Raw genomic sequence first — 15,977 nt, 5'->3', positions numbered from 1 at the left:
TTACTACTATTAATTTGAAAATGTGTCCTTGCTATATTACTGCAGAAACACGTTCTCAGTATCTCTTTGCAGGCAAAATGACTTCTCAAGAGTATTTTAATATGGCTGTCAATTCTTGTTGTTAAAAGTAAATATTTAACCTGTTTTCAAGCACCTTGAGTAATAACAAATGAAGAAGGTGCATTTCAGACAAATAACCTTTATTTTAAAGCACTGGGGCCAGCTGGATTTGGCAGCACATGTTAAGTGAATGGAGCCTTTTAAATAAAATGATGCAACTGAAACTAAGGGCCTTTGGTAATTAGGGAACAAATCCAGTGCTTGTAGTTAAGTGACTCTTGTAGTGACATCAGTGGTGATGACTGAAGGCTGAAGATAGTAAGAAAACTTCACCAGATATGAAAAGAAAGTATCTCTCCCAGCTCTGGGAGAATGAAAACCTGTGTAATAAAGGAGAATAATTAATAAAGAAACACACAGAAGAAACAAGGTCTAAGCCTTTTGCTGCTTTGTGTATCAGTAGTGTAATGAGCTTAGTGAGTGTCAGGCATTAATACAACATCCTTTTAGATGGAGTCTTTGCATTGATTTTAGAAGGTTTAGAGAAAGACTGCCAGTTTAGGAATAAAGATCAGTAATTTCTGTTTGCAGGGCTGAGACAGTAATCTCAGAAATCTAAAGCAAACTGCGGTACTGGAGAAAATCTTGCAAGGAACTTAAGAGGTAGATCATCTTTCAGAAACAATGAGCAGTGCATCACATCTCACAAAATATTGCCAAGCAGTGATTCAAACTGATGAAGCAGCCCAAAGAGCTGTTCAATGGGAGTGAATTCAGCAGCCTCAAGTGTAATGAGTAAAGTAATAAAACATGAGTTTGTGCTGCAGGACTTCAAAGCAGAGTGTAGTGCAAACTGGGCAATAGCAGAGCCATTAGAAAGGCACAGATATCTTACATGTATGTTTATTTTCTAGATTTTTATCTTATTATATTTGTCAACATTAATTTTCATCCAGAACTATACAAATCTCTGTTCTTTTGCTTCACTTGTAGGTGCAGTCATTTAACAAGGCAACGTTTCCAAACTTAAAATTCCATCAAAATCAGTGAAACCGATGTGAAATTTTTTGCAGATTAAGCACAACTTTTGTGCCTACCTCATCATGGCAATACTTGGGAAAAGATAAGATCCCTCATTCCTCAAGGCTCTATGAATTTGAAAGGCATTTCTCAGGCTTGAAATGATAAATGATACTGGGCTTTTCGCTCATCCTCCACTCCAAGGACCTCTTCCCTACTTCTCCTCTGAGCAATTTGGAAACTAAAAGGGAACAGGCCTTTCCTTTGCTTTATTTTTACGGGTTTTTTTCTCATTTTTAACAAATTTTTCTCTTGCTCTTTGTCTCATGGTCATATAGATCACCCTGAGCACGTGTCAGAGTGCTGGAGGCTCCTCAGAGCTGCCTCTCTCGAAGACATTCCCAAAAAGTCAGCTGGTGACCTGCTGGGGCTCTGCTGAGCAGGACCCACAAATAATTCTCATGGAAGGCTTTCAGATTTTGTCATGGTAGAGGTTTTAATTCTGAACTTTCAATTCTCTGAATTTATTGTAAGGTTTTCCACGTTCAAATACCTTTTTCCGAGCTAGAAAATTAAATTAAAGGAATGGAACTATTATTACAGTTCTGTACCAGAGCACTAATAATATCAAATATATAATTCTTAGGGGAAAAATTCAAATACAGTGGGTGATTAGAGTGGTATTACAGACTGGCAAACGAAAAATCACTGTAAGCTGAACAGCAGGATGTAAGGATATTGTGGTGAATTATAAAAACATTTGGCACATTGCTAGAGTTCCTCTCTACGGTGCTGTGTTATCTCATTTCAAATGCTGTAATTAAAATTGAGCAAACTTTGAATTAATGTAGCCGAGAATTATCTTCCCAAATGCACTCTCAGAATTTTCCTCTGTCCTTATTCTGCGTAAGAGAGATTGAGGGTGGAGAATTGTCGGAAGGTCCTGGCGTTTCAGTCTCGTGTTCTTACGCTTTGAGCTGAGTTGAAAATCGGTGTTACTGCTCAGACCGCCCTCAAGATGTTTATCAAATGTTTATCACACACAGCGAGGCTGAAAAAAAGGTTTGAATGTGGTAATTTTGACTCTTTCAAAATAGGTCTGAAACACACTTGATGTGAAAGCCTGAGAGGGGGAGAACTGCAAAGCAATTTAATGTAAACTTTATTCAGCAAAGGAAGCAAAACAATCTTTGTAATATGGTTTGATCAGTGACTTCAGCTGTTTTAAATCTTGGAAGGGGTGATGGCAATGGATGTAAAGGAAAAAAAGGCTAAATTTGAATTTTAACAGTTACTTATAGTTTCTGAACCAGAAAAAAAAATCACAAGAGTTTTTTTTAGATCATTTAGGAAATTAAAAAAAATAATCCTTGGTTCCTGGACATCTGAGCACTGGCTTGTCAAATGCCAGACCAGTAGGGAGAATAAAAATACTTAGGGTATCAAACCAAACTGTTTTAAATGAGAAGAAGGTGATCATTTTGGTAATTGCTACCAAGTATTTTTCACTTTGTATGTTCTCTACCCAGCATGGCTGTCGTGTTACCATAATTATGTCAATGGTATCTATGAAGTATTATCTATGCATAAAAACTTTTTCTACCTAACTTTTTACTTGTATCTAACTTTTAATTCCTGTCTTTCTTTCACAGAACCACGTGTGGTCTTTGCTAAGGCACGTGAGCACCTTCTCTCTCTGCCACTTCCTTGTTTTCTTAACTCGTGGTGCTTACTCCACACAAAATATATCCAGCTGACTTAGCAGGGCTAGTTATTTCTCATCTTTAGGTTCAATGTGGGTGACTAGAACTGTGAAAATGCGAGAGAAATAAGAAAGAATTCCTGGAACCTGCTTGTTCAGTGCATTGTTGCCGTGGAAAGCTCAGCCGAGAAAACTCAGTTTGTCATTGTCCGGCGATGCTAAAGAAACGCTGGTCACGTAACGAGCCTCCAAAGTAAGCTCTGCAAATCAAAACCAGCAGGGCTTTCCTTTGAAAGCTTCTCTTCCAATCTTAAGAGAGTTTTTTCATCCAGTGCAGGATCTGCCGAGTCAGGCGTGGAGCTGGTTCTTCCCGCAGTGCCTTCCATGGGGCTGACCTCCTATTTTTTTTTTTTTTTATCAAGTTCTCTGCTTGAGTAGCTGCTGCTGAAGGCCTGGGCCCCTGGTAGCACTAAGCAGATGATTAACTGTGCTTCCCTGACAGTTTAAAGGGTAGATGATGATTTCAGCTTCTCTAACTGCATCATGATCAAATGGAGTTCCCAAACTGTCCGGTATTGACTGACAAAAAGTTGATTTCCCCAAGGCTGCCTTGAACTGAATTTATAGCACACCTCTGACAGAGAAGACTTTCTATCTATATTTAATTTATGCTGGTGTTACTTTCCTTTCTCCTGTTGCCTTGGGACTGACCAAAACAGTCAGTGTCTTTAACAGGGTCAGAGGAGGTTTTCCCCATCTGCTGCTTTTTTTTGGAATGTCTATTGATCCTCTTGAGAAAGGACAGAATCTTGAGTGAACTGAGGAGGGAGGTTACACTGCTCAGTGATTCCCTCTCTGCTGATACTTCCTTAATATTGGATGTTATTTCAAGTAGTTGGATCATTCAGGTGTATCCTTAAGAATATGATTCCATCCGGAAAAATGAGCATCCTTCAGGTCAGGTAAAGGTAATTACAGGACCTCTACAAATTCATTAATGCATATAAATAATCTATTACTAATATAGCATTATTTGAATTTTTTTAACACTTAGAATTGATATACTAGCAGGAAAATGAGAACAAAATTATTTCTTGTTCACTTCTGCCTCAAAAAGTCTTGTGTGAAAGCTTTGTACCTCTTCCAGGTTGCAATGAAGTTTCCCCACAGAATATTGGTTTCTTTGTTCCTGATGAATAATCTCAGCTGGCAAAAGTTCTTCGTGCCTCTCCTGTTTTTCATTTGAAATTTTAGCAAGGAATTGTTATTCTTTTATGCTGAAATTCAAACAGTAAAGCACAAGGTGTATTTTCAGAAGGCATTGTTCTTGGGATCTGAGTGAATTATATATAAGTATTTTATTGTTTTCTGTTTCTCACAGCTTTTCCTGTGGTACTTTCCTTTTTTTTTAGATGAAATATCACTACCCTGGATAACTTAATCTACAGTCAATAGCAATAGAGTGAATGTTCATACATTCTCTGAAGAATGCAATTTTTTTGTTATAAACTACCAATTTATGTTTAAAACATTCTTTTCTCAGGGATTGCCTAAAATGCTGAGCTACAAAGTTATCCCAAGTGGCATATTTTCAAAAGAAACCACCTAAATTAATTGCAGTGGATGACTACTGCCAACAACTATAAAGGTATCAGATATATTTTTTTTATTTGCTATATCAACTCATTATTTGCATCATTTCATAATCACGTCTAGCTCTAAATGAGGCAGGGCTTTCACTGCAGCTGCAGAAGATCAGAGGAGTCACATATATGGAATCTGAACCACAAGTTCAGATCAACTTTTGCATCGCTAATTGGAAAGCTGTTGCAAAGACCTTTCACTCCATCCCTAACAATCACCTATTTTCTCTTTTTCTCACGTTCCTTATTGCTGTCCTTTCAAATGTTCTGCCAGGGAGCCCGTGCTGTCACCTTCCTATTTACCTCTTCCAAACCAGCCAACATCATTGCAAGATTTTTTCTAGAAGTCCTCCTGTAGGTAGGAGCAAGCTTAATGTTCTGCTTGCAAACTTGTTTTGTGTATTCATACAGGACAGTCCTGTCAGCTGCCTTTTCTCAAACTCCCTTTTCCTCTTCCCTGGAGATGCTGATGTCTCTTGATTAGACTGGATGCCATCTCCTGTCCTTGAAAAACCCATTACCCCCCCCGTAGCTGACTCAGCATGGGTCTGGGTCTGCCAGTAGCAGGGTTTCCTCTGCTGAACTTCCTAGTGGTTCACCTTGTATGTTTGCAAACTTGTCTGATATGTACCTCCCAAGGGGGTAATTACCCTGAGTTTATTAATAGCCTCTAAGATCAGGCACAACAATGAAAGCAAACCCCAAACCTCTGGGTGGACAGCGTGTCTGAGATGATTAGTTCCCATCTTCTATATCCCAAAGATACCAGCAATGGATGTAATTAGAAAATTCGAACCCCCATGCCATTTTCTACCACTGGTGTTTCCAATTAATCATTTAATCTTTTCATCCTTACTCCAGCTTGAGCATCTTGGAGCACAGGAAGACTGCTGAGTTAATAATATTCAACACTCAGAATCTGTATGAGCATTTTGAATTAGAATTAAGCTGAAAACATAGGCAATGCAGAACGAGGAGCACTTGAAAGATATAGCACTAAGGTTCTAATTGTATCGTTCAGAACAGAGTTGTGACTATTTCACAACACATGATCTCACAGAAAGGCTTTTTCCAGAGAGAAGAGCATCACTGAGGTGCATGGAATTGATTCCCTCTTCAGCAGTTTGGCGGTGGGCACAGTGCCCAGACTAAATGAGCTTTAAGGCCCCACACTTAAGAGTGATGCTTTTTGTCATTTTTTTTTTCTTTTTTAGTGCTTGATTGATTTGATTATATTTATCAAATTAAGAGAAATTGATTAGAAGTCCTCCATTGCAGGGGACTGCCAGAAAATAGCTGTATTAGTAGGGAGGAAAAATTCCTAGCTGTCTGGTCAGAAAGGGATAAATGACTTTGTGATTACAAAGAGAGAAAGGGGAAGGAGTCTGGGCTTGTGTTCCTGTTCAGATTGGTTTAAATATATTCAGATAATGAACTTGCTGAACTGCTTTATTAGCCAAATTCACTTAAGGACAAATTGGTTCAGCCACTGCAAGTACTCAGGGCTATTAAAAACCCCTTCATTTTACACTGATGCACAGAGGGGACTGTTGCCCCTGAAAACAGGTGGCCAATTTATGGGGCCCAGCTGAGAAACCTGATGAATGCCAGGCATCCCACCCTAAAAGGGAACAGAGAGCAGGAGGAAGCATGGGTGTGTAAAGGCAAAAGCAGGAGTGTAGCTTGCCCAGAGCACCTTTCTGCTCCTGCAAAACTCCTCGGTTTCCAGGAGCTTGGTGCAGTTTGCAATGCTGGGATCCCTGTCCTGCTCCTGGGGTGAGTGAATAATGAGGGCATGAAAAACAGCCAGGTGGGCAAAACTCTGTGTAGAGAGTGTAATGGAAATAGGTATCCATTTTCAGGTATCCTCCAGAGAGTACTGCAGCAGAAAAACCTGGAGGATGTAATTTTCCTGTCCTTGCTGGAAAAGGACATGGTAATAGGAAAAAGAAAATTGTGTGGTTGTCTGCAGGACAAACTAGGAGTTTTCACTATTGAAACAGACTTTTCTCCCCATATTTCTTAAGTAGACCTTTGGTGTCTGAATTCAAAGACAGGAGCGTAAAAACTATTAAGAAATTAGTTTGAATAACTGCCAATGTACTTAGATATAAAGTCATGTAGTAATAATCTGGTCATGCTGTTATTCAGGAGCTCTCTCTGGACTCAATGACTTATGAGAACCATTTCTGATTTAGATAATTGTAAATATTCCCCACCTCTATCTCCTAAATAGACTGTAGATTCCTGATCTGTTTTATTCTTGTCTGGAGACACATTTGATACAGCACATCTAAACTGCTGTATTTAGCCAAAAAATTAGCAAATGTGGTTAAAATAGAACAGGTAAAAAAGCCATAGGAAGGTAACTCTCATGTAAAAATAGTCATCATAGTAAGCTACAAATTAATTTATTTCATGTCTAATATTTTCTTATTAGAATGTGTTTCCATTTACAGAGGACAAGGCAGAAAGAGATTGATCAGACACTTTCAGAAAACCTATAAAACAATCTATTGGAACATTAGAGCTCTTTCACGTAGCTGCTTTTGGGTTTTTTAACCTTAGCTATTTCTCTGCTACCAAAAGAAATTATGCCTTTAAACTCCAGATAAACCTCCAAATGGATCATATTTTTTCTGCAGTTCTGTAAAAATAGCTGACAATTCAGACAAATGGCATTGGAGGAGCACAGCAGTAGCACTTTAATTAAAATTAGAGAGTGATGCACTAAGAGTTTCTTCCATTTAGTTTCTTTAAATTGTATTTCTAGGTCAATAATGCGATTATTGATTATTATTGTCAAAACGAACGTTTGACCCTCATTTTTATCGATCTGCCTTTTCTAAATATTGATGGCTGGTATGTGAAAAGAGCACCAAAACTTTGACTCAGGCTAGGCAGGGGGGGATCACAAAGTTCTTGTTCTGTACTTACCTCATTCCACTGAATTATGGTTTTCTCTTTTGTACTCGTGAATGGCCACTTATTGACACCAAATGGTTGGTTTTGTGTGCGTAGGATTTAGCTTTTCATATGTAAAGATTCTTGAGCGTCGGGGAATAAAAGCAGGGCTTTTTTCTCTCTCTCACAGCGCACCAAAGGCAGTTCCTGCCCCGAGGTGGCCGAGGTGCAGAAGGAGAAGATGAGGTGGAAGATCTCAGGGCCAGGTATGTTCAATCTGAGCTGCTGGGGGGACTCTGCTGTACAGACACCGTGGGGAGCTTTGAGGGCAAGACATTTCTGTTCCATTTATCTCCTGCTGAGGACACAATACCTGGGATTTTGCCTCTTGCTCGGTGCAGGTAAGCTCCCATGATCTGTCAACGTGTTCTGTGGCTAAACTTAACTTTAAAACATTTCAAAAAATGCAGCTCTTTCACACGGTACAAAGGCAGGAAATGGGGTGAAAATATTTCTTTTGCATACTTGCAATCCTAAGGACGTGTTTCTATTGAAATGTTTCACAAAACTTAGAGAAGTCTGGAAAATATATCCCATTTATTTATTTGTTTATTTATTTTAATGTGCGGTAGCTGAAGGTCTGGAATGTGATTTTTTTCTTTTTTTCCCCCACCCCCCCTTTACAATAGACTTGTAATTCAAATGCTTTGGAGTGGAATTACTGTCAATATGCTGCATATTTTTTTTTCATATAACTAACACGATTTTGAATTAATTTTGATGTAAATGGCAGGCCTAAGCCCAGGTTCTTGCCAATAAACTGCAGTTATGTATCCCTGGGATGGTTACTGTGTGAGTCAAAGTGTCTGAGGCAGTGCAGTTAACATCAGAAGAGGGGCTGTGCAAAGCGCCCAGAATTAGCATAAAAAAATTGAAATGTATGAGGCAGCAATTACCATAACATCATAACGTGGAGACACTGCAATTGATATTGTAATGGCTTAGATGGCAATGGAATAAGTCAGTGAAACAACTTCAAATAAATGAATAAAGAATTTTAATGGCATCATATTGCTTGGCTCGAGAATGATAATATTTTAGGGGTGCTGAATCCACAGTTAGCTATTAAAAATGCTATAAAGTATGGCTGCAGTGCTTAGCTGCTCTTTCCCAGTGTATAGTCTGTTGGATATTGTCAGCTTTTTCTTTTTAGTTTGTTAACAAAGGAAAATTATTTGAAGGATAGGCACATAATAAAGTTTCTTCCCCTTCCCCCCCGCCAAGTTCTTTACTCTGAAATGTTTGACTCAGTGGAACTGAGAGTGTAAAAAAAACAAACATCATTAAAATAATCTCATCCGCATCCCAAAATTAACCAAGTCCAAGGAAGTCAAACTTGTCCGGTAGAACAACCCCACCCACCCCTGTGTTTGACAGTGAGGATGGCAGGAAGAGGACTCGGGGAGAAGGATGGAAAATTCTGCTGTGACACCAGAGTATTCAGAATTTTTCAGTGGCTGCCAGCCCAGTGGTTTCAGAAAGGATTGCCTTTCCTAACACGCTGTTGGGAGAGAAAAAAAGGTTAATAAAATAAGAAAGATAGAGGCCTTGAAAGGGTTGTATGCAAATGCTTTCAAAAAGGAGGAATATGTAGTTGCATTTCATCAAGGTGTGCTGCTAAACTTTCCACCCCAAAGGAGCTGTGTTTCACGTTTTTAATTTTAATAGAATTCATCTCAGATTTCTAAAAAGCTGAGCGAAATCTCCATCAGCTGGCATTAAATTTTAATGTGAGTTGTAACAAAGGAAAAGCTTAGAAACTCCAGAAATAAGAGAGTCAGTAGGATGAAACCAGCTACTTATAGACTGGTTATGTTGCATCTCTTCTAAACAGAAGAGTGAAAAGCCTCACAAGGAATTGAATTTAGAAAGACCTAAGGATAGGAGTGTAATCAATACCAGGAAAACTTTGGAATGATTCTGTACCTGCTTAATAAAGTTACCTGTGTGAAATAATAGAATTAGATTTCATAAAGCTATTGGCAGTATCAGATGGCATTTCACTAATGAAATACTACAAATTAAGGCTTACCTTAAATAAATTAAGAATTAGCTGTTTGCCAGACTTCGTAAAGTCCACGTCAGTGGCAAAACATTACTGAGTTCTTAGGGGAGAGAGACTGTGCCTGGTGCTGCTCCACATTTCCATCAGTCATCTGACAGCACGTTGTGTCATCCCTGGGAACATAAAAGGGGTGAAGGCCACACCTGCAGAGCAAAAGAGAGTCTTGGAGAGCAAACCAGCTCTGGAACATGCACTGGGAATGGGTAACTGGGAAAAGGTGATTGTTTCACCACTGGCTCTGAGTACGGCTCTGCTGACGTTCCTGCAGCAGTGCCCCGTTCCTGCCTTTCAGGAGGCCACTTTTAAACACGATTTATAAAAAGCTGGGGACAATACAGAAAGAAAGGCTTGAGCAGCTTGGTCTCTTTCACTGCAAAAGTAGGAAATGAGAGTTGACTTCCTTGGAGTGTGAAAGAGAAATAATGTCAGGCAGTAAAAAACTCTTTAGTTGATCTTACCTAGGGATCAGTATTCAGGAATTAGAGTACACCTGTCTCAGGTAGAGGAACACAACATTGTGAGACTGGTGGTTAACACGTGGAATTGTGGGGTGTTAGGAAAGGAAAGCTACCTGAGAAAGCAGAAGCATTCTGCTCTTGCTGTCTTGCCAGGGCTTGGGTTCATTTCTGAAGCATAAATTCTATCTAAATAGAAGGTATTGTTTTAATGAAATTTATTTGTGATGTTTAGGATGCTGTGATCTATAGGAGAGCAGGCAGCAAATAACCCAAAAATGCTGTCAGCTCTGAAAGGCTCTGACACTGTGCGAGCTGTGGTGGTTACTGCACTCTCTGTCCTCTGCTGATTAATTCCAGGTGTACTGTAGGTATGGACACTGCTGGATCTGTTGGAAAAAGGGAGAAAATACCTGCAGTGTGTTCAGCAGGTACTAATTCCATCTTTCCCTGTTGTGGTACTTGCCTTTTTTTTTTTTTTTCCCCAGACCTGTGGAAAGGAGTTGGAATATGGGAGTTGTTTATTTTGCTCATTCTCTTTGTCAGGCACTGCACAAGGATGTAGAAATGTTTCATGTGAGGGCAATACTCTTCTGTCAGAAAGCTGAGTGTGGTATCTACTGCTTGCTTGGATCAGGGCATGATTTTGCTCCAAAAGAAAATAATTTGTGTTTATTTTTTTACTTGTTATATGCCAGATTCACAGATGTTTTTATTATGATACAAATATCATAACAAACTTCGAAATGCTTTGCCTTTCTTAAGAAAAAAAAATCCTGTTTGTTCAGCTTAATGTAAAGGACAAATAATATATGTGGAAGGAAAAAGTTTTACTTTTGAAAATTAGATAGAATTTTCTACAGAAAATGAGCAGTTATTTGAATGACACTGAGTGGATCAACATCATTATAATTTCAACCATTCTATTTTGAAACTCTTCACTCATTTGCAATTCTGTATTTGCTTTGCAATTATAATGGTTTGCAATTCTGAGCTTTTAGTGACAAGCCTGGAACTGTGCATATAACATAACCATAAAATTACGGCCCAGTGATGTTTTAATACTCTAATATCAAATGATTGGACTTCTAAGAACTTTTTCTTATGGCAACAGATTATTCAGAGTAAACAGGGGAGAATCAGCTGAAGTTGAAATTTATTGTACCAAGAGCAGAGTGATCATACTTTAGTAATGAACATATACACAAAAAGCTTGAGCTTAAGATTTTAATGACATCTGCAGCCAAGGAACTGTAAACATTTAAACCACCTCAGCTACTGCATGTGCAGTTTAGGATCCTGCTCCTACCGAGTGTGTGGCAAAACCTTTCTGAGTTTAACAAGGTGGGAATGGACTCAAAGCACCAACACTTTATCTACCAACATGCTGTACCTTTTGCTCTTTTCTGATATGGTGTAGGGATCAAAGGCAAGTGGCTAACACTGAATTAAGCCATGTCCATCTTCTGTTTTTCTCAGTACTGTTAATCTGGTTTTCAGATGGAGCCATTGAGCACTGCATTGTTCTTATGCACAAAACAAGTACTGAGACAGGCTGTAGGAAGTCACCTCTGCTGCCTCTACTGCTTCCCTTTGTCTTTAGGAGGCAAAGACCAGAAGTAAAGAGGATGAAAGTGCTAACCAGGTGTTAGTTTGGCCAATATATTAAGGAGCTATGACTTCAGATATTAACCATGAATCCCGCTGATAATGAGCATTGCAGAAGCCCTGAAATCCTTGCTCCATTTCCCTTGTTTGCTGTAGCTCATTGATTGGCAAATGGGGCAGGAGAGGCTTTAATTAAACTCTGCTTTAAATTAGTGCCGAATGGCTGGGCTCGAGGTGTGGCGTAAATTTCTTTAGCACACCTAACACTTCCTCGAGCTAAAGTAAGGGCAGAGAAGCATTAATCCCACTAAATATTGTATGCACCTTTTTACAAATGGCAGCTGATAATGAAGTTAGGAATTCTCCACACGGGCTTTCCCTCACTGTGTGACAAAGTGAGAATGCCTCTTTCTGCAGGAAGTGAGTGTGTGCCAGGGATGCTTCTGCTTAGACAATTACCGAGTCTATGAATGTATTTTGCTCTTTCCTTCACCCCCCCCCCCCCCACCATGGGAGTGATCAAACAGCAACTTCAGCTCTCTGAATTTGTATTAAATTGGCTGTGAATCTAAGCTCAGATGTTGAACCCACTCAATACCTCTGCCGGCCTTTCAGAGTAAATTCTGCTTGATCTGGCCTTTTTTTTCCCTTTCTAATTTGTTTCACAATGAACTCAAGACTACAGTTTTCATTTGCTGCAAATTGCAAGCCAAGTGCAAGTGCAAGAGCAGAAATAATTTGTCCAGCACAGAATCTGTAGCTCAAATGGGATTAAACTATTCTGGTTATTAGACTGTATTACTGTCTTAACAGTGCCTCTAGTTCTCTATAGTCCTTAAAAAACAATCAAACCCACATGCTGTGGGTCCCAGACTAGTGAAGTTTTCCAGGGCTAGGAAAAGAAACACCTCGAAGTCTTGAGGACCGTGTACAGAAGAATGTTTTTTTAAACTTGAAAATTCTAAATTGGAAAACAAGAATTTTCAAGTTTAAAAAAACCTCTGCCTTTATAATTTTTCATCTGTATCATATAAAAGAATTATAAACTGTGGAGTGGAATGCATACAGAAACAAGGTTGGTTTTTTTTTCCATTTTCCTCCTTAATTTTCAAAGATATTTATTCATTTATTTATCTGTTTTGGGTCTCGGCAAGTGTTTTTCGAAGAACCACAAAAATTGAGGTTTTAATAATAAATGCAGCATTTTGTCACTTCCAGGAGTCATTTCTCCACGTCAGAAACACCCACCTCCAAAAAGCCTTATTACTGTTGCCACTGTTTCCTTTTCATTGTTTGCTCTTTGCACGTGGCCTTCAGGTCTGACATTGACACAGATCAGCATCAAACCCTTCCTTTTACATCTTAAAAGCAAGAGCCAAAGTTTACAGCCCCTCCTCACTGTTTATGTATTAGACTGTAACTCTCTGTCTCTGTATGTAGATATCTCATTACAGAATACATGCTGGAGAGATTAGATTGGTTTTCAGCTGATTGCATTATACTAATTTCTAACAATGCTGTTGTATTTTGATTTTTGCCTATCTAATCAGGGAAGGAGGTTTCCAGTGAAAATAACTGCTGGGAAGGCTCAGATCTACACATAGAATTTACCAAAGTCTGCGAAGTAGAGGGGATTGGAAAATTTTGACAGGCATTTTCTTTTGGGAAATGCAAATGTTGTCAAAACTGGAACATTTAATGAAAATATTTTCTCTCTGAAATATCCACTTCAAAATGAAAAAAAAGATATATGAAGACAATATTTCTATTCAGCTGTTTCAATTCAGTAACTCAAAGGAATTACGGATTTTTTTGCTTAGGAGTAGTTTCAGAATTAACTTTTTTCAACATCTTTTGAAATGAGGCTACACATCAGTAGGGTGCAAACAAACCTTTTCTTCCAGTGCATCCCATTTACTACAGTGTTACTTTATAGTAAATTTTGGGTTGACTCTATGATCAGGGACAGCTGACATATGATAGAAATGTCCCAGTGGATTCAGGTGTTAATGCACTGAAAGGAACTGACCTTAACTGTGAGCTCCACTGTCACAACCAAGGATGGAGGTGATTTAGAGATGCTGATCTTGCAAATGTCCCAGGTCAAAAATTACGCGACTAAGAGATTTTGCTCTCTGGGGATGTTGTTTGCCATTATTCCCACCGTGCATCCCTGGTATCTCCCCCTCAAAGAAAAAGTCTTGTTGCTAAAACTGCACTTCCACATCTAGAAAAACACTTTTGGCCACAGCACCATCTTTAGCTCCAGACTTAGAATGCTGCTAGGGCTGACGAAATCCTGGCAGTCACTTAACTTTACTGAAAGGGTGGTGCTTTAGCTGTAATTAAAAGCTTGACTGTCCATAGTTATAATTTCCAGACTCTTTGTAAGACATTTCTTCTTGAATACAGTAGTTTTTTTACTGCAGCGTGACTTTGTTAGCCCCAGGTGCTGTGGGGATTTCTTCAGTGCTCAGCACTGTATCTACACAGCATGAAAATGGGACCCTGCTGCAGGCCAGGGATATTTTCCATGCAATTCGAAGGAGCCGAGAGTGTCTCGATGCTGAGGGACAGTGATGCAAAGCACTTTGGATGTAAATAGACAGGGGCTGAAGAGGGAGGGGATTAACTGCTTTGTACAGACTCACATAACATGTTAGTGGCAGAGCCAAGTTTGACCCAGTTCTTTCAGTTTTGGAGCCAGATCTTAATGCCTTCCACGATCACCAAAGCGGGCACAAGTGAGTTGTTTGGACAACCGGGTTTTGACGGATGTCACAACTCTGCTCCATCAGGTCTTCACGATCATCCACTGCAACAAGTCACCAGGTCTGCAGTGCCACATTGCTCCTAACTCCATCAGAAAGGATCGGGAGATGCTGCTGCTGGAAGTGACAGCACATTGCAGCGTTGTAAGAGATTTTGCTGACGAGAACACCAAAGGGCCAACTTTTTGTTGCCAGTGCAAATACACAGAGAAAATGAAAAAGAGGATAGTAACGGATAGTGCACAATGAGCCCATTTGTTTCATATTACATAATATTTCAATACGAAAAAGCCTTTGGGGATCATTTTAATGCAACTTTTCAGTTCAGTTTTGTGCCTTGTTAATTACGGTTAGTCAGGATAGACAAACTCCCTCACAGTTCATAAATTTATCATTGCCCATCTGATCCCAGCATTGTTAAAACTTGGTATTCCATTCTGAGCACAGTTCTACTGTAGCTGCTGGAATTTTGGGGGGCACTCGGGGGGGGAGTGTTGTGAAGATAGAGAGTATGCTCTTGCAACACCCTTGGTTGAACAGCTCCAACTTTCAACAGCCTTTCATTTCAGTGTGGTTGACATCAAATTTGGGTTCTGGCATGGCATTAGAATGCAACCTTTCTGCACGGCTGGCAGACTGAAAGCCTGTTTTCACTTGTGACCTCTCCAATTTTATATGAAATTTCACATCATGTTGTGGAGAATCTTATCACGAGGCTATCTGAATACCTCTGTGAATGCAGTTTTTGTTATTTATTCCTCAGCGTGACAGTTATTTATATTACAGTGATAAAAGACTAAACTTGGTTCCCTGACAGGAGAGGGCATCTTGATTGATGGATTTTGCAGCATAAGTCAATCAGTCAGTTTGGTTTTGAAATTTTTTTTTTTCTTGCAAGAGAGAACAAATTTGAACAAAGAAATGCACTTTATGAAAAGGTGAAATGGAATATCAATTTAAAATGGAATTAATTTTTAATTGAACAGAAATATGCAAATTCTAGTGAAGCATAATATTTTTTTCAGACTTGTTTTGGGACTTTTTTGTCTCTGAACGCATTTGAGCTGGAAGAAATTAAAATTGGCAGCTATAATTATCTGGAAAACCAGAAGCATCTTTGAATTTAGATTTGTGTTTTCTTCCTGGATATGTCTTTAATGGTTTTCTGAACTTGCTTTTGATGGCAGGATCTTTTTTTCTACTATTGTAACTCAAACATCATTTACTAAAATATTTGACTGACTAAAAAGGAATTCTTTTTAATGACAGAAAGGAAGAAAAATAGCTCATAAATATTATTAGTCTTTTCAATGATAGTTGTGGACAGCATAAAAATTTAGTATAGATGATGAGTGGAAGCAGAATTACCACCAAGGCTGGTATTCAGAAACACTGAAAGCAACAAATTCCATTTATTTAAGACTTATTTCACCACAAACAGGAGAAAACTTGAGGGAAATCCCAAGTGAAATTAAGTTTAAATAAAAAGACCGAGCTAAAAAAAAATTGCTGGTACAGGTTAGACTTTGTTTAAGAGGAATGTGTTACATGAACAGGAAGCCCAATAGCTGTGGAAAGTGGGAAAAGTTGAAAGGTAAATAAAGTATAATACTGGAGAAAAAAACAATAGAAATGGGGGAAAATAAAGATAAATCAGAATAAATTAGATGTATGGGTACTCAGAACACT

The 15,977-nt window shown here is 38.9% G+C and overlaps 1 long non-coding RNA gene across 1 annotated transcript in view; it reads left to right on the top strand.

Annotated features, from left to right (window-relative positions):
• LOC126642639 (uncharacterized) overlaps positions 1-7,659 on the top strand; it is an 81,366-nt gene extending 73,707 nt beyond the window's left edge. The window contains exons 2-3 of the long non-coding RNA XR_007629493.1: positions 4,326-4,430; positions 7,520-7,659. This is a non-coding gene — a long non-coding RNA (uncharacterized LOC126642639). The remainder of the gene's footprint in view (positions 1-4,325; positions 4,431-7,519) is intronic.
• The last annotated feature ends 8,318 nt before the right edge of the window (positions 7,660-15,977 follow it).

This window comes from Myiozetetes cayanensis, unplaced genomic scaffold (assembly GCF_022539395.1).
Source record: "Myiozetetes cayanensis isolate MyiCay16 unplaced genomic scaffold, myiCay2020 scf24, whole genome shotgun sequence".
In the NCBI taxonomy this organism is placed as follows: domain Eukaryota; kingdom Metazoa; phylum Chordata; class Aves; order Passeriformes; family Tyrannidae; genus Myiozetetes; species Myiozetetes cayanensis.
The sequence above is the reverse complement of the archived record's forward strand: the minus strand, read 5'-3'. Positions and strand labels throughout refer to the sequence as shown.